This window comes from Pan troglodytes, chromosome 2 (assembly GCF_028858775.2).
Source record: "Pan troglodytes isolate AG18354 chromosome 2, NHGRI_mPanTro3-v2.0_pri, whole genome shotgun sequence".
Classification (NCBI taxonomy): domain Eukaryota; kingdom Metazoa; phylum Chordata; class Mammalia; order Primates; family Hominidae; genus Pan; species Pan troglodytes.
In genome coordinates this window covers 98,038,259-98,058,278 of record NC_086015.1, presented here as the reverse complement: position 1 = coordinate 98,058,278, position 20,020 = coordinate 98,038,259, and the positions used below count along the sequence as shown (strand labels likewise).

The 20,020-nt window shown below is 36.4% G+C and overlaps 1 long non-coding RNA gene and 1 pseudogene across 1 annotated transcript; one reads left to right on the top strand and one right to left on the bottom strand.

Annotated features, from left to right (window-relative positions):
* The first annotated feature begins 307 nt into the window (after positions 1-307).
* LOC107970495 (uncharacterized) lies at positions 308-19,575 on the top strand. The gene is made up of 2 exons (XR_001713088.3): positions 308-589; positions 19,124-19,575. It is a non-coding gene; the product is annotated as an uncharacterized LOC107970495 (long non-coding RNA).
* LOC134809646 (histone-lysine N-methyltransferase SETMAR-like) lies at positions 1,378-2,394 on the bottom strand (annotated as a pseudogene).
* Positions 19,576-20,020: the final 445 nt, after the last annotated feature.

Sequence of the window (20,020 nt, the reverse complement as noted above, 5' to 3'; positions counted from 1 at the left end):
TTGTTGACCATATGCAGCCACAATGAGGGCACTGATGCCAAACTTCTTTATTACTTGAGAATCATATAATGCTCTATACTCATTAGGATGCTTGATATTCCAAATAGCAGTCAGGGCTACGTTTCAATGCTAACCTCTAAGCTCAGCTCCTTCATTGTCTCTGCTTACCATTTGGTTTCTCAGCTTGGTGCTGTGTATCTGGCATTTGTTTCTTTCCCTTTATAGCTGTGTGAATTTCATATGCATACCCAGAGACCTGTTAGCAACAGACCTATTTTTAAAGAACAATAATGTAAATAAATTCACTCTGAGTTCTTTATACCACACTCAATGTGTGGGCTTAATATTGATGCAGGAGCAAAATCACGGAGAGGCATCCCTTTTTGAATTTCATGTGTATGAAAAATGAAGCCTGTGGCATAGTGGGGGCAGAGTGGTAAATTATATGGAGAGACAGAAGACTGAGAAAGGGGAAGGTTATTTAAGGAGATAGGCCTACGATGGATTTGGAGATCCTGACCTGCTGGAGTACAGGGCTGAATAAGAGAAGTGGTGTGGCTTTCAGGGCACTGGAGGATGAAAGAGAAGGGTAAGTTTACCCAACAAATGCCTACAGTTGCATGCCAACTAGCAAGGAAATATAATCCTTAAAACTACACTTCTTGGGCTAAGGAAAACAGAACAGAGTCAAAAATTGTTCAGTGTTAGATATTCTCACTTTTGTTAGTGGCAACAAGATCAATGTGTTACAATGAGCAAAAATATTTACAATAAGAAATTTCAATAACTTTAGCTATAGGGATTTTAGATACATATTTGCATATACATAGATTTACAAAGTTCAGAATGGTAGCCTCAGCCAGGTGAATTGTTTTTACCAGAACTTTGTTATATGCTTTTACACACAAATATCTTTTTTGTGTTACTGTTACTCTGAGCTGGGCCTAGAAGTTCCAGTTCGATATCACTTAATATATAATAAAATTCTACTCCTCACTACATGGTTTTTACAATAATATTTTGGTGGGAAAGTGTATCTACAAGTGCACTTATGAGAAAGATGGTTAATACAACGGCATCACTTTCAATCTGTGGCCCTTTCTATCTGAAAACTCTTTAAAAGTAATAAGTTTGGATGTTGTTCACTGTATTTTAATATTTATGTTAATAGTTAAAATAAAGTATATTGTTGGCTTTGCATGTCCATTTTGGGGTCTTAATGTAAATCTGTTATTCTCTATATTCTATTAAATGCATACTTTTGCATGTATTCCAAACAAAAAGCATTATAACACTTAACTTAGGTTGGTACAAAAATAATTGTGGTTTCAGACAATGAATGGTAAATAATTATAACTAGGCTCAAACACATCTTTATTAACCAAAATAGGAACAATTACAGTCAACATATTTTTGCCAATGAGAAATATTTATTTCTGTAGCATAAAAATTCATGCTTTGGGACTCCATGAACTCTTGGAAAACATTTTCTGTATCCTGCTGGTTGTGGAAGTGGTTTCCCTGCAAAAAGTTGTTGAGATACTTGAAGAAGTGGTAGTCAGTTGGCGAGAGGTCAGGTGAATATGGCAGATGAGGCAAAACTTGGTAGCCCAATTCATTCAACTTTTGAAGCATTGGTTGTGTGACATGTGGTCAAGCATAGTCGTGGAAAAGAATTGGGCCCCTTCTGTTGACCAATGTCGGCTGCAGACGTTGCAGTTTTTGGTGCATCTCATTGAATTGCTGATCATACTTTTCAGATGTAATGGTTTCACCAGAATTCAGAAAGCTGTAGCAGGTCAAACAGGCAGCAGACCACCAGTGTCTGTGACATTTTTCTGATGCAAATTTGGCTTTGGGAGGTGCTTTGCAGCTTCTTCTTGTTCCAACCACTGAGTTGGTCATTGCCAGTTCTCGTATAAAATCCTCTTGTCATCACACATCACTATCTGATAGAGAAATGGTTCATTGTTTTTGCACAGAATAAGAGAAGGTGACACTTCAAAATGACAATTATTTTGATTTTTGCTCAGCTCATGAGGCATCCACTTTTTGAGCCTTTTCATCCCTCCAATTTGCTTCAAATGCCGAATGACCCATAGAATGGTCAATGTTGAGTTCTTCGACATCTTCTCATGTAGTTGTAAAAGGATCAGCTTTGATGATTGCTCCCAATTGGTCATTGTCAACTTTTAATGGCCAGCCACTGTGTTCCTCATGTTCAAGGCTCTGGTCTCCATTGCAAAACTTTCTGAACCATTACTGCACTGTACATTCATCGGCAGTTCCTGGGCCAAATGCGTTGTTGATGTTGCAAGTTGTCTCTGCTGCTTTCTGACCCATTTTGAACTTGAATCAGAAAATCGCTGGAATTTGCTTTTTGTCTAGCATCATGTCCAGTCTAAAATAAATATAAAATAAAGAGCAAAGCAATGTTACTAAAAAAAGCCAGAAATTCACATTAAAATGATGTATAACATAACCACATTTATTTAAGAATGTATTCCAATAGCGAATGGCAAATTTCAACAGTGCAAAAACCAAAATTACTTTTGCACCAACCTACCTAAATACACACAATTTTGTTGGCTCGATGTTTAGAAAAATGTGTATATATATACAGATACACACATTTATATGTAACTGTATACACACCTTGGTGTTTTAAATATCAGTTAACATATTCACTTAAAATAATATACATAATTTTATAATTATTTCAATAATTTCTCTAATTTCAATAAACACTGAGACATATCAGATTTTAGAAACTTCAGTATGCTACATGAAGAGAGCACTAAACCAGAATTGGAAAATTCATTTATAGTTTAGTTACTGTAATTTCCGGTTTCATAGTCCAATATAAGTTTCAATTTCCTCTGTTAAATAAATAGAACCATTCCTATCTTGTTGAATTTCTGTGATTTGTATGAGGATTAAAACAGGAAAATTATGTGAGAGCATTTTAGGACAAACTTTACTTTTTAGAGTAGTTTTAGGTCTACTCTAAAAGATTGAGGGAAAGGTACAGAGATATTTCCCATATTCTCTCTTTCCCTACACGTGCACAGTGTCTTTCACCACCAAAATTCCTCACCAGAGTGGTACATTTGTTGAAATAGACAAGATGCATCATCACCAGAAGCCCATACTTTACATTTGGGTTCGCTCTTCATTGTACATTTTAAAGGGTTTGATAAATGTATAATGGCATATATCCACCACTATAATATCATACAGAATAGTCTCCTTACCCTAAAAATCCTGTGCCCTACCTATTCACCCGTTCTTCCCCCAAACCCCTGGCAACCACTGATCTTTATACTGTCTTCATACTTTTGCTTTTTCCAGAATTTTACATTGTTGGAATCATATAGTACATAGCCATTCAGATTGGCCTCTTTCATGAAATAATATGTATTTAGTATTCCTCCGTGTCTTTTTATGACTTTATAGCTCATTTATTTTAGCTCTGAATAATATTTCATTGTCTGGCTGTACCACAGTTTATCTAGCCACTCACCTAGTAAAAGACATCTGGGTTGCTTCCAAGTTTTGGCAATTATGAATAAAGCTACTACAAACATCTGTTTTCAGGATTTTGTGTAGACATAAGATTTTGACTCATTTGGATAAATACTAAGGAGCATAAATGCTTGGTCATATGGTAAGAGTATGTTTAGTTTTGTAAGAAGGCACCAAAGTGTTTTCCAATGTGGCTGAACCATTTTGCATTCCCACCAGCAATGAATGAGAGATCTCATTGCTCTATATCCTAGCCAACATGTCGAGTTGTTACTGTTTTGGATATTGGCCATTCTAATAGGTGTGTAATGGTATCTCATTGCTGTTTTGATTTGCAATTATTTAAGGACATATGTTGTTGCATATCTTTTCATATGATTATTTGCCATCTATATATCTTCTTTACCGAGGTCTTACACTTAATTTTTGAATTGGGTTTTTCATTTTTTTGTTGTCAAAGTTTAATAGTACTTTTTATATTCTGGATAATCTTTTATCAATTATGTATATAACAAATATTTTCTCTCAGTCTGTGGCTTGTCTTCTAATTTTCTGGACAATGTCTTTCATAGAGTAGAAGTTGATAATGAAGTCCAGATTTTCCATTTTTTTCTTTAATAGATTGTGCTTTTGGTGTTGTATTTAAAAAGTCATCACCATACTGACATCATCAAGGTTTTCTCCTATGTTATCATCTAAGAGTTTTATAATTTTGCACTTTACGTTTAGGTCTATGATTCAATTTTGAGTTAATTTTGGTGAAGGGTATAAAGTCTACTTCTAGTTTTATTTGTTTTGTAGGTGAACATCCAGTTGTTACACTATTTGCTGAAAAACTTCATTCAACTGTATTTCTTTAGCTTTTTTTTGTCAAGGATCAGTTGACTATATTTACGTTGATCTATATCTTGGGTCTCTTTTTCTTTGTTCCATTGATCTATTTGTCTATTATATTGCTAGTGCCATAATGTCTTGATTACTATTGCTATATAGTAATTTTTGAAACTAAAATATAACTATTACCAAAATATTTCAAATTTCTAGATTTCTTCTTCGAGCTATATGTTATTTAGGAGTGTGTTGTTCAATCTCCAGTGTTATTTTAGAATGTGTTGTTTAATCTCCAGTTGTCTTTCTTCAATTGCATTTTGGTTTATTCCTTTGTGTTCTGATAGCAGACATATTGATGCTCTATTATCAGGCATTTACACATTATAGATTATTAAGCATTTATGGATAATTGACCTATTTATCATTAAGTAATGTCCCATTTTGTTCCTGAGAATTTTCCTTGCTCCAAAGTCAGCTCTGCACAGAATTAATATAGCTAGTTCTGCTTTCCTTTGATTGGAGTTAGCATGGTATATCTTCATATCTTTTTCTATCCATCCACTATAATATGTATGTGCCTTATATTTAAGTAGGTTTCTTGTAGACAACATATAGTTTGATCTTGTTGTTTGATCAACCCTGACAACCTCTCTTTTTTAATTGCAATTTTTAGACCATTGAGGTTTAAACTGACTATCTAAATAACTGGATTGATATCTACTATTTTGTCTTCCATGTTTTTGTCTCTTGTGGTTTTAATTGAGCATTTATATTATTTCATTTCCTGTTTCTTAGCCTATCAGTTGTAGTTTTATTTACTTTTTACTATTTTTAGATGGTTGTTTTATAGTTTGTAATATATATTTACAATTAATCCAATTACATTTTAGGCTCCACTTTCTAACAACATTATACCGTATCCTGGGTAGTGTGAGTACCATGTAATAAAAATTATTTCTAATTCCTCCCTCTGAATGTTTACCTTATCATTGCTATTATGCATTATACATATATATGTATACATAAGCATATATTATATATACACATATATATGCATACATATATATGAATATATTTTGGCTATTATTTTGAACAAATTATCTGTTATATCAATTGAAAATAAGAAAAATAAGCGTTTTTATTTTACCTTCACTTATTTATTTTCCAGTGTTCTTCTTTCCTTTATGTAAGTTCTCACCTATATAATGTTTTCTCTTTTTTGAAGAACTTATTTTTAAATTTCTTACGAGGCACTTCTATTGTTAAAAAATTCTCAGCATTCGTTTGTATGAGAAAATCTTAGTTTCCCTTTTACTTTTAAAGGGTCATTTTGCAGGATACAGAATTCCAGTTGTTGGCATTTTTTCTTTGTTTTGCTTTCTCTCTCTCTCTCTCTCTCAACTTTTTAAATATTTCACCCCATTCTCTTTTTATTGTATGTGTTCTGGAGATAAGTAAGATGTAATTTTTGTCTTTTCTCCTCTAAGGTCCCCCAAGCCCCCTGACTTCACTTAAGACTTTTTATTTATTTTTTATTTTCTTCAGTTTGACTGCAGAAGATGCCTAGGTGTAGGATTTTTTTAAATGTATCCTGCTTTGTGTTCTCTGAGCTTTCTATATCTGTGATTTGGTATCTGACATTAGTTTGGAGAAATTCTCAGGCATCATTAATTCAAGTATTATTTTCTTCCTTTCCCCATTTTTTTCTCGTTATCCTCATATGTATATAACATATTTTGTAAATATCTTGCAGTTCTTGGGTATTCTGTGGGAACTTTTTTTCACTCTTTCTTCTCTTTGATTTTCTAATTTGGAAGTTTTAATTGAGATATTCTCAAGCTCAGATTTCTTTTATTCTTAGCTGTGTCCAGTCTACTGATTTGCTCATCAAGTATATTCTCTTTTTTGTTATAGCCTTTTGGTCTTTAGCATTTAAAAAATATTTCTTAGAATTTCTAACTCTCTGTTCATTTTTTCTTACATGCTGTCTACTTTACACATTCAAGCATATTAATAATAGTTGTTTTAGATGCTTGATCTGATAATTTCAACATCACTGCCATATCTGAGTCTGCTTCTGATGCTTGTTCCATCTCTACAAACTGTGTTGGCTTTTTTGCTTGTTTTGTCTGCCTTTTAGAATTACTTGTAATTTTTTTTAAAGATAGGGTCTTGCTGTTGCTAGGCTGGAGTGCCGTGGCATGATTATTGTTCACTGCAGCCTCGAACTCCTGGGCATAAGTGATCCTCCTTCCTCAGCCTGCCGAGTAGCTGAGACTACGAGTGCATGCTGCCACAACTGCTCTTTTTCTTTTTTGTGTGTGTATGCCTTGTAATTTCTTCTTCATAGCTGAACATTATGTACTGAGTCAGAGGATTTGTATTAAATAGGCTTTAGTAATGTGGTGGTAAAGGGTAAGGAAAGGGAAAGCATTCTATGGTTCCATGATTAGATCTTAGTTTTTTAGTGAGCCTGTACCTCTGAGCTGTGTACTTCACAAGTGTTACTCAATTCTCCCGTCCTACTTTAGACGGAATAGGCTGGTAGAATGGCCTGGAGTCGGATATTTCTCTTCCCCCACATTGATTGGGCTCTGAAACAAAAATTCCAATAGTTTAGACTCTGTTAAAAGAAAATCTCTTGAAGACAGTCCTCGTTACGAAGAATAGAATGCCCTGGAAAATTTCAAAATGATTCTTTTTCCCCATTCTCTACTAGAAATGTAAGGAAATTTCTCTATAATATTTACTGTGAGAATCTGGTGAAGCTTCTGGAGGTAAAACGCAAAAGTAGGGGGCCCCTCTGATTCGGTTGTCCGGCCATATTTGGTTCTCAGAGTTGCCCACAATGAGCCTTCAACGATTTGTCAATTCCAGTTCAGGTTTTCCTGCTCCAGTACTGGTTCTCACAAAGTTTTCATTTGCTGGATTTCTTCTCCAATAAGTTGTGATTCTCTGCATTTTCCCATCTCTTCAATTTTGAGGCAGTTGTTTTTCCTGCGACTTCACTTCTCTAGTTCAGAGAAGCTATTACGTTTTTAGTTGTTGAGTTTTTCACTTGTTAGGACAGAGTGGTGACTTCCCAGCTTCTTACATGCTGAACAGAAAACCACTGTGAAAGCATTTTTAATGTGTGAATGCTGTGTACCTGAAAGCTATTATCATTTAGCTTATTAAGGAAAACTTCTTTTCTCTGTGTTTGCTCTCTTTCACTGCTCGAAAAGATTCAGTTTTAGGGAAGCTCTTGTAATTATTGAGGCCACTATTAAATTCAATCAATATAGTTCTCTGTCTCTTATACCTTGCAAAATTTCTATGTATAAAAACACACCAAGGTCAAAATATGATAAAGAAATCGGAAATGTTGTCCCTTTCCTTAGTTCCATAAAATGAAAACAAGATGAACATTGTATTAGTGTGTTCAGAATAGTCCTTAATCCTTTTTTTATCAACAAGTATTTATATTTTTTATTCAATGAAAATTAGAGTCAGAGTTAGAAAATAAGAGTCAGAAAATTATTTTCTTAGAGTCTGCCTTTCTCAGGTACCCCATGGAAAGGAAACAGCAAAACATCCTTCCCCATAGATAAGCATTGATCTTTAAAATAATGAGAGTAATGATTAAAAAGAATTGGTTGGTTTTTCTCACATGCTTCATGTCATTCATTAAATTACATATTTGGTAAGCATAAAATGTTGTCTTCACAGTTTACACTGATTAGCTAAATAATAAAATCACTGCTGCAAAAACTTAATTTTTTTCCTTATGTAACAACACAGAGATGTTTTTATGACACAAAATAATTCCCTTTTGACTATTTGTGTTTCTTCCTCGAAATATTTTTGTAGCCTTCTGTTGGCAGTATGCTGAAGAAAAATCTAGGTTATAGGTTTAGATTTTGAGGTTGACAGTGACATCTTTGAAAATAGTTTACAAAACTATTGGTCATGATTTCTTCCTTAGCTATGAAACCATTCCAGGACAAAAGCCAGATAAATCAGGGACCCACAGGGAGAAAATCAATAGTAATGATATTAGAGAGAGTAATTTTGGTAAGAAACATAAAAACAATAAACACTGATTAATTGGAAAAATTTCTACGAATAGGCTTTTAAGGACAGTAAGTCCTTCCTGACAATTTCTGTGTTACATCAGCCTTATAATAATATGCCACAATTTTAGATCATTGTACATTTCACAGGGCCTAAGAAGTGAGACTATCACCATTATTCTCTCTCTCCCTCTCTCCTTCTCTCTCTCTCTCTCTCTCACACACACACACACACACACACACACGCACATAAATTATATATACAGATTTCTGTGTACACCACTTTTGTACCCCTTAGAGAAAACCATTGGCTGTCTTAATAAAACCAAATCTAAAGCCTCTAAGTTTGACTAGTCATGCAGGGACAGAGCTCTGTATCTAACATACCAGCACTGTCCAATTGAATGTTCTGTGATGATGGAAATATGAGATATCTAAGTTGTTCAATACTACAGTCACTAGCTCCATGTGCTTGCTGAATATGCAGAATGTGACCAGAATCATTAAGTAGTACAATTTTAAATTTTAATTACATTCATTTAAATTAAAATTTATGTAACCACATGTGATGACTAGCCACTATATTGTCAGAATAGAATTTAGACTCTAGACTTCTGTTCCTTATGATTTCCCCCAAGAAAGACTTCCTGCCTTATTGCTGTATCACAGTGGTACTTAACGCTGGATGCATATTATATTAGCCTGGGGAGTGTTAAAAATATCAACTTTCTGGCAAGAACAAACTAGCAATCCCAAGAGGATCCACAGAGCCTCCGAAGGAAACAAACTGCTCTTTCAGGACCTGGGGGACACCCCAGATACTGTGAGTTCCCCAACTGCAGAAGTGAGGAAGAGAGACATCCTCCTCTCCCAAACACACAGCTTGACTAGAGAAACTGAAGGGAGAAGTTTCCCACCTTACCTGGAGCTGAGTCAATTCAGAGAGCCGAGTGAAATAGAGGGGTAGAGGAAGCAGCAGGAAAGGCCCTGGGAGCTCACTCGGACCCCAAGCAGGCCATTACAGCCAGAGGAGCAGGGGAAAACACCATAGGGAGATGGTAGTCTCCAGTTGAACTTAGTTAACAATTTGAACTGGGAAAGAAGCCTCCTGGCCAGAACTCAAGGGAGAGCATAAATCTGGTGTGCAGACTCCACAGGCAGGGGAAACACCAAGCACTTTTTTTTCGCAGGTAGGAGGCAGGTAGCCTGGGGCAAGTTCTCAAGCCCTGCTCACCCACTGCCTGGAAACAGACTTAGGGCTGTTAGGGGAGCATAGTGGGAGTGAGACCGGCCCTTCGATTTGCAAGGGAGCTGGGTGAGGCCTGTGACTGTTCACTTTCCCCCACTTCCCTGACAACCTGCATGAATCAGCAGAGGAAGCCATAATCCTCCTAGGTACACAATTCCATTGACCTGGGAGCATCATCCCCATACCCCACAGCAGCCACAGCAAGACCTGCCCAAGGAGGGTCTGAGCATGGACATGCCTAGCCCTGCCCCACCTGATGGGCCTTTCATATTCACGCTGGTAGCTGAAAACAGAGGGCATGTAATCTTGGGAGTTTTAGTTGTGGGCCCTGCCCATCACTAGTTCCTCTCTATACTACCGCAGCTGATGCTGTCTGGAGAGCGCCACCTCCTAGCAGGATGCCAACCAGCACAAAATAGAGCATTAAACCACCAAAACTAAGAACCTTCACAGAGTCCATTTCACCTCCTTGCCACCTCTGCTGGAGCAGGTGCTGGTATGCATGGCTGAGAGACTCGTAGATGGTTCACATCACAGGACTCTGTGCAGACAATCCCCAGTACCAGCCTGGAGCCTAGTAGACTTGCTGGGCTGCTAGACCCAGAAGAGGGACAACAATCACTGCAGCTCAGCTCACAGGAAGCTACATCTATAGGAAAATGGGGAGAGTATTACATCAAGGGAACTCCCCATGGGACAAAAGGATCTGAATAACAAACTTCAACCCTAGACCTTCCTGCTGACAGAGCCTACCCACATGAGAAGAAACCAGGAAACCAACTCTGGTGATATGACAAAACAAGACTCTTTAACAGCCCCAAAAAATCACCCTAGTTCACCAGCAATGGATCCAAACCAAGAAGAAATCTCTGATTTAACCTGAAAAAGAATTCAGAATGTTAGTTATTAAGCTAATCAGGGAGGCACTACAGAAAGGTGAAGCCCAATGCAAGGAAATCCAAAAAATAATACAAGAAGTGAAGGGAGAAATATTCAATGAAATAGATAGCATAAATAAAAAACAATCAAAACTTCAGGATACAATGGACACACTTAGAGAAATGCAAAATGATCTGCAAAGTCTCAGTAATACAATTAAACAAGTAGAAGAAAGAAATTCAGAGCTTAAAGACAAGGTCTTTGAATTAACCAAATTCAACAAAGACAAAGAAACATAAACAAAGCCTTCAAGAAGTCTGGGATTGTGTTAACAAAAAAACCTAAGAATAATCAATGTTCCTGAGGAAGAAGAGAAAGCTAAAAGTTTGGAAAACATATTTGGGGAAATAATTGAGGAAAACTTCCCTAGCCTTGCTAGAGACCTAGACATCCATATACAAGAAGCACAAAGAACACCTGGAAACTTCATCAAAAATAGATCATCACCTAGGCACATTGTTATCAGGTTTTCTAAAGTTACTATAAAGGAAAGAATCTTAAGAGCTATGGGAAAAAAGTACCAGGTAAACTATAAAGGAAAACTTATCAGATTAACAGCAGATTTCTCAGCAGAAGCCCTAAAAACTGGAAAGAATTGGGGCCCTATCTTCAGCCTCCTCAAACAAAACCATTATTAGCCAAGAATGTTGAATCCAGCAAACTAAGCATCACATATGAAGGAAAGATACAGTCTTTTTCAGACAAGCAAATACTGAGAGAATTCACCACTACCAAGCCACCACTAAAAGAACTGCTAAAAGGAACTCTAAATCTTGATACAAATCCTGGAAACACATCAAAACAGAACCCCTTTAAAGAATATATCACATAGGACCTATAAAGCAAAAATATGAGTTAAAAAGCAAAAACAAAATTCCTGGAAAAATGCAACCCTCCTAGATTAGATCAGGAAGAATTAGACACCTTGAACAGACCAATAAAAAGCAGTGAGATTGAAATTGTAGTTAAAAAATTACCAACAAAAAAAAAAGTCCAGGACTAGTCGGATTCACAGCAGAATTCTACCAGACATTCAAAGAATTGGTACCAATCCTTTTGACACTATTCCAGAAGATAAAGATGGAACCTTCCCTAATTCATTCTATGAAGCCAGCATCACTCTAATACCAAAACCAGGAAAGGACATAACCAAAAAAGAAAACTACAGACCAATATCCTTGATGAACATAGATGCTAAAATCCTTAACAAAATACTATCTAACTGAATCCAACAACATATCAAAAAGATAATCTACTATGATCAAGTGGATTTCATACCAGGGATGGAGGGATGGTTTATCATACACATGCCAATAAATGTGATACACCACATAAACAGAATCAAAGAAAATCAAAAACAAAAATCACATGATCATCTCAATAGATGCAGAAAAAGCATTTGACAAAATCCAGCATCCCTCTGTGATTAAAACTCTCAGCAAAATCACCATACAAGGGACATACCTCAACATAATAAAAGCCATCTATGACAAACCCACAGTCAAAATAATACTAAATGGGGAAAAGTTGAAAGCATTCCCTCTGAGAACTGTAACAAGACAAGGATGTCCACTCTCACCACTCCTCTTCAACATAGTACTGGAAGTCCTAGCCAGAGCAATCAGAAAAGAGAAAGAAATAAAGAGCATCCAAATCAGTAAAGAGGAAGTCAAACTGTCACTCTTTGCTGACAATATGATCGTTTACCTTGAAAATCCTAAAGATTCCTCCAGAAAGCTCCTAGAACTGATAAAAGAATTCAGCAAAGTTTCCAGATACAAGATTAATGTACACAAATCAGTAGCTCTTCTATACACCAATAGCAACCAAGCAGATAATCAAATCAAGAACTCACCCCCTTTTATAATAGCTGCAAAATACAATACAATACAATACAATACAATAGTTGGGAATATACCTAACCAATGAGGCAAAAGACCTGACAAGGAAAACTACAAAACACTGCTGAAAGAAATCCTAGATGACAGAAAGAAATTGAAACACCTTCCATGCTCACAGATGGGTAGAATCAATATTGTGAAAATGACCATACTGCCAAAGGCAATCTACAAATTCAATGCAATCCCCATCAAAATATCACCATCATTCTTCACAGAATTACAGAAAACAATTCTAAAATTCATATGGAACCAAAAAAGAGCTTGCATAGACAAAGCAAGACAAAGTAAAAAGAACAAATCTGGAGGCATCACACTACCAGATTTCAAAATATACTATAAGACCATAGTCACCAAAACAGTGTGGTACTGATATAAAAATAGGCACATAAGCCAATGGAACAGAATAAAGAATCCAGAAGTAAACCCAAATACCTACCACCAAGTGATCTTTGACAAAGCAAACAAAAATATAAAGTGGGGAAAGGACACTCTTTTCAACAAATGGTGCTGGGATAATTGGCTAAACCACATGTAGGAGACTAAACCTGGATCCTCATCTCTCACCTTACACAAAAATCAACTTGAGATGGATTAAAGGCTTAAATCTAAGACCTGAAACTGTGAAAATTTAGAAGGTAACATTGGAAAAACACTTCCAGACCTTGGCTTAGGCAAGGATTTCATGACCAAGAACCCAAAAGCAAACGCAATAAAAACAAAGATAAATAGTTGGAACTTAATTAAAATAAAAAGCTTTTGCATGACAAAAGGAGCAATCAGCAGAGTACACAGACAACCCACAGAGTGGGAGAAAATCTTCAGAATCTATACATCTGACAAAGGACTAAAATCCAGAATCTACAACGAACTCAAACAAATCAGCAAGAAAAAAACAAACATCCCATCCAAAAGTGGGATAAGGACAGGAATAGACAATTCTCAAAAGAAGATATACAAATGGCCAACAAACATGAAAAAATGCTCAACATCACTAATGACCAAGGAAATGCAAATCTAAACCACAATACGATGCCACTTTACTCCTGCAAGAATGGCCATAATCAAAAAATCAAAAAACAGTAGATATTGACGTGGATGCGGTGAGCAGGGAACACTTCTACACTGCTGGTGGGATGTAAACTAGTACAGCCACTATGAAAAACAGTGTAGAGATTCCTTAAAGAACTAAAAGTAGAACTACCATTTGATCCAGCAATCCCACTACCAGGTATCTACCCAGAAGAAAAGAAGTCATTATAAGAAAAAGATACTTGCACAAACATTTTTACAGCATCACAATTTACGATTTCAAAATCGTGGAACCAACCCAAATGTGCATTAGTCAATGGTTGGATAAAGAACTGTGATATATATAGTAGTCTATATCATATATTATATAGACTACTACTCTGCCATAAAAAGGAATGAATTAACAGCATTTCTAGTGACCTGGATGAGATTGGAGATTATTATTCTAAATGAAGTAACTCAGGAATAGAAAATCAAACACCATATGTTCTCACTGATATGTGGGAGCTAAGCTATGAGGACACAAGGGCATAAGAGTAATACAATAGACTTTGGGGACTTAGGGGGAAGGGTGGTAGGGGAGCGAGGATAAAAGACTAAAATAGGGTGCAGTGTATACTGCTCAGGTGATGGGTGCACCAAATCTCACAAATCGCCACTAAAGAACTTACTCATATAACCAAATACCATCTGTATCCTAGTAACTTATGGAAAAATTAAAAATTAAAAAGAGGATACATTTATAAAAGCAAAAATAAATAAATAAAAATATCAACTTTTTAACATATTTTGATGACTTTATTTTGAATCTGAGGTTAAGAATAATTGCTACAGCATAAGTATGGACTCACAAATCTTTCCTTGTCTCTCTTCATACAGACATAACCATTTAAACTGGGAGTTATGCATGGCTGCATCATAACAGGATGAGAATAGGTCCAGAGGACACACATCTTGAGGCTCAAGAAACAAAACCCCAAAGCACGGCCCTTCGGCATCCTGAGGACTTTGACTTAAAGAAAATTAAAAGGCCTTAGAAGCTGCCTCAAAATGAAGGTCTCTCATCTTCCCTTGTTTCTCCCCTGTCCCATCCATAGGGAGGGACTTTTTCTGAAGTTTCCTTATTTGACCGAGGAAAGTTTTTCCAAAAGAAACACAGTTGCCTTCAATAACCTGTCTAAAGTCATATTAACCATGGAGAACAATAACCAAATAACACCCACGTGGGCAGATTTTTCATCTATTATTTTGTGCTCTTTTACCTGAGAGATAGTTCATAATAAGACAACGTTATCCCCAGTACAGTTTTGCCTCTCGCTTTACCAAAATTTGTTGCTACCTCACTCAGAGACCAAACGAACTTTGTCCCAGGCTACTGTGGGTTCTGTGAGTCCTAAAAATCATTTACTCTTCCTCAAAAATTGCCTACATCTTCCATTTCCCACTCCGTTATGAGGAGATATTTAAGCTTCAATCATCTGGCCCTTCTTTGAGTTTTATACTTTGTATGACACCTGTGAGCTTGCATGTTATTAAATTTTTATGCTTTTTCTTCTGTTAATCTGTCTAGTGCTGGTTTGGTTTTTGGACAGAAATTATTGAACCTGTCAACTTGGGAAGACAAGAATTTGATCTCACTAAGGGAAGCAGCAAGGTTCCTCATTATATTTGCCCTAGTTTATTTTTAGCTGACTCCCTGAGTAGACACTGTTTAATATTCAGATTTTTTGGTTTCAAGTGCGAGCTACTGAATCAGAGTGTCCTAACTAATATTACTTCTTCCATTTTTAAAAATCATGAAGGATATGAAATTTTACCCTGTATGCAAGCTAACAAGTTAGCCTATCACAGTGTCATAGATGTTACTAAAAATTTGTGAGTCAGAAACAGAGGATTATTAAGCATAGCATAGGAGGCATCATGAGCTTCATGTTTGTGTCAGTTCCTCTTGACCTCAAGTTGCATGGGTGCCAGGCAGAAAGGCTCAGTGGATGCTGTGTGCACAGCGGGTTTGTGGTACAGTCAAGGAACCCTGAGCTTAGATAGCCCCCTATTTTTGAAGGGTTGTTGATAAACCTGCCCAACCTTTGCCCTGTAGAGAGACATTATCTTTATTACTGTAGCCTGAAAATAAATCTGCTCTCTGCCTTGAAAGAAGATGATTTTTTTTTTATTTTCCAAGGCTGTTTGTGATACCAATATCCTTGAATAGACAGTCTGGAGCAAAAATTATCAATGTCTCTACACAAGATGTGCAGAAATGCAGAAGATACTTTGTTCCCCAACATCATTTACCAGTTGTTTGTTCTCTAAGTTTCAATGGAAATCACAATTGAAATAAAAATTATATCTACCTTAAAGCATTTCTTAGTGTATTAAATAAAATGTTGCAGGGATAGAAAATAAAACTGTTTGGCAAAAAATAAATAAATTTCTGTATAATTTTGTAGAAATGCTAAGCTCTCAGTTCTCATTTTACTCAATGGTTTTAATATTTGTCATCAAAAGTAAACTGTCAACTTTCTCTTCTATAAAATCTCCATTAATTCAGAAGTCTTCCTTTCTGCCCCTTTTTATCCTTATTCTATCCCAGATATAATTCAGACCCTAAGATCTTACATGTAGCTCTGGCATCAGAAAGATGTGTCTGGACCAGAGTTTCCAATACTCATTCACTGTGGGCTTTACTAATGTGTAAAATCTCCACTTATTCTTGTACCCAAACCTACTGTGCACAGATCCATGATGAGGCACTGGCATGTCCTTTCTAAACATAACATGCACACAAGTCACTCTTCCATCTTCCTTTTCCAGAATATGAACTATGCACTTTCATCCTTTTGTTTTTGTTGTTGTTGTTTTTGATTAGATACTACCACAAACCCAATTCCATCTTTGGCCAAACTACCCAGCTCCCTTAGTCAATCACTACTGCACAGGCATTCAGGTATAATGATACACCTGGAGATTCTTTGCAATCACTCCCTGCTACAGTCTTTCAGTGAACCAAATATTACAGCTACTCTCATATTTTTCCCACCTTACTTATTTTGAGCTTTTTTATTTGATAACTTCCTGAGTCCTGACTATAAGCCCATACACCAACCAGAGCATTAAGTGTTATATCTCTTCTTGAAAGACTAGACTAAACATTTATTATGTTTCTGTAATCCTTTTTTCTCCCACAACATATTGGATAATATTTACACAAAAAAAGTAGAAAAACTTTTTCTTGTGACATTTTATAATCTTCAATTATCATTATTACTTTTCATCGTTTGAGTATTTTCATTTAGTTCCTGATATTAACAGTGAATATTTTATAAATAAAGACAAGAACAAAGCTTTCTTTCTCAAACACCTTATTCACCTTACTCAAAGCATGTTCAAGAACATTTATTGGAACCGAAACCCGAAGTTTTAACATAAAATTGTTTTATTACCCTATCTGTAAGAGAGTGTAGTAACTACCTAATGAGACATGAAAGGAACTGGTCATCAAAAGGTCATCAGTAATATATCTGAAGTATTATTTCAAAACGTTTTTTGTTACACATGTAAAGGATCTCGAGATTGGGAGATTATCCCAAGTGATCTCAGTGGACTCAATGCAATCACAAAGTCCTGATAAGGGAAAGGCAGGAGGCTCAGTGCCGCAAAAGATAATGTAAGTGCAGAAGCAGAGAGAGATCGGAAGACACTCTGCTGCTGACTTTGACAATGCAAGATGGAACCATAAACCAAAGAATCTGCATGGCCCCTGGAAATGAAGAAAGGCAGGGAAATGGATTCTCCCCTAGAGTTTCTAGAAGACATGCAGCCCTACTGACACTTCAATTTCAGAACTTTTGATGTTTAGAACTGTAAGATAATCAACTGATGTTATTTTACGAGGCAAAGTTTGTAGTAATTTGTTACTACGAAATAGAAAACTAATATAATATTTACTTTATAAGCCCCTGGCTGGAGACATATTGCCATGGTAGCTGGGCTTTGAAATGGAAAAGAAGAAAGTTCTCCAACTCCATCTCCTTTTTTTATCTCATGTTCTATATTTTGTAGAAAAAGAGATAAGAAAGAAACTAATAATTCAGATATTTTGTCTAAAAACTCTGTTGTGACAGAGAGGAAGATGGGCCACTCAGATAGGACTAGATGTAGAATGGTAAGGGATGTCTCTTGGCAAAGGTGGCAGTTCAGCTGTTCATTCACTGGTTGTGTGCTGCGGTGGCCAAATGGAGATGATGGAGGAGGTGAGGACTACACTTGTCAGTGTCAGGTGTTTGAAATATACGAGGCAAAAAATAGATAAAAGGGCAAAGAAATTAGATGTCATTATCTACCTTGCAAGTGGATAATATAAAGATTACAGCAATTAAGAATTAGAAACTTAGTGTGAGAATCTGAGTCTCTGGAAACACAAAGAAGGATCACATGCAGTAGTAGGTAAGCAGGAAAAAAATGGAAAATCAGCAGAAGATTAAATAGTCAGAAGAGCTGAACTTCAAAGATCATTAAATGTCCAACTGAGGCAAGTCTGTCATGCCAAATTCAAGATCCTAGTTGGGAAAGCATGATACTTGAACATGTGATTTGGGGACATATGTGTATATGTTTCAAAAGATCTTGATGCCTCACATTTGTCTGAACCACTTGATCTTAAAGATGTATTCCATGTTTTCCAACTCTCATTAAGAATTAATAGTCCTCCAAAGAAGAAAATACAGAGAGCTTTCCTCATAAGGCTATGGTAACTACCATCAGGAGATGTTTCCACCTTCTCTCCAGGCCTGCTGCATAATCTAGTCATGCCATATTGAGACTAACTGGAGAGCAAAGAGATTATTCCTGAAATAGTTGCTGGAAAAAGGAAGTATTTTTCACTAGGAACAGTGAGACAGGAGTCTGAGGGTGCTTGATCAAAACACACACACACACACACACAAGCCTAGTTAAAGGACAGTATGTAGACATGATGCACTACTTCAGTATACAGGATTTAACATCCTGGCAAGTTCCCCAGAGAATGGCACAAACTTGCTGCTAGGGCTGGACCTGGAAACTTAAAAAAGTTTGAATGAGATTAAACTCAAATCATAGTTCAGAATAGCCCACGGTGAGTGAGATTAAAATGCCCAAATTACCCGAATAGTCAGTAGAGGGATTAAACACTAAAGAAAGTGAGAATACTGGAATGTCTCACCATAAATCTCCAGGGAACATACTTTAAGTAAAGGACAGGTGTAAGGGGCCCCATGACTAAAGTTTATATTTACCACCATGATGGAAGCCTGATTGATAGGGCAATAGAGATATGTGACGTAAGTATAGCTAAAGCATCACCTCAGAATTAATCCTGTGTGAATTAGGTGAACAATTATAAATTAATGAACAAGTGCAGCAACTCTGATCTGAAATAGCTATGGTTACCAAGCACTCAGAATCATAAGGAATGAGGGTGTGGTTCATACCATGAGGAAAGTCACCAAGATTAGCAGATGTGATACAAGAAGTTAAAAGAAATTTGTTGTGTACCAGTTGAGCCCCAAGACTGGCTACAGTGAGGTCTGACATCTCTCTCTTCTGTTTCCCCTCAGGAAGAGAAGCTTCATCAATGCCTTGAAGAGCTTCTGTCTTGGAACCTGTAAGATGAAGTGAAGCTACATGGCCCAAAGGGGTAGATTGTGACAGACACAGAGATGAGCTTCTCAGATCCCCGCTCAAGAGAGGACTATCTGCCCACTTCTGATGAGTGTGATCAGCTGACCTTCTAGCTGTTAGCTCATTAAGAGTCACCTTAGATTCCAAGGCAAAGTCCTTTCCTTTCCTTTCCAAGGTGGCTTTTGACCAATGGTTTTCCAAGGTGGTGTACAGGAACCTAACCATCTCTCCTCACAAAGGACTCCCTAATGAGCAATCTTTACTCTGTTGCTTAAAGTCAAGGAGACTTTATAGAGTCAGCATCAAGTTCTGACAACTCCTCCTAACCAATTCCACTTGCATCCCTCTCTTTCCATGGATGTTAACAATAAACCTTTCACACACGTAACTTCTTATTATCTGCTTTCCAGAAAACACGGCCTGCCTCAGCCAGTCAAACTCTATGCATCATCTTATTTAATTAAGGAAAGATTTTCCAGAAGATTATAGTAATATATTATTTTATAACTAGATATTTAAACATGCAGTTATCTAATTTTAATATAGAAATGATATGTGTGTATATACACAGAAACACACATATCAATAATAGCTATGATAAAGTAACATATTTTCATCAGTCTCATGATAGATTACAATATTGTCAACAGAGAATAAAAAATATCAAAAGGAAGATTTATGACTGAATAGTAAGGCTATTCGTTTCCAACTTGCCTGGTGAAAAAGTCATAATTGCTTCACCTTCTGTCAACAGCTATCTTCTAGTGAAATAGATTTTTAAAAAAGGAGAAAGTGTTTATAATTAACACCTACAAATTGACAGATGTACAAAC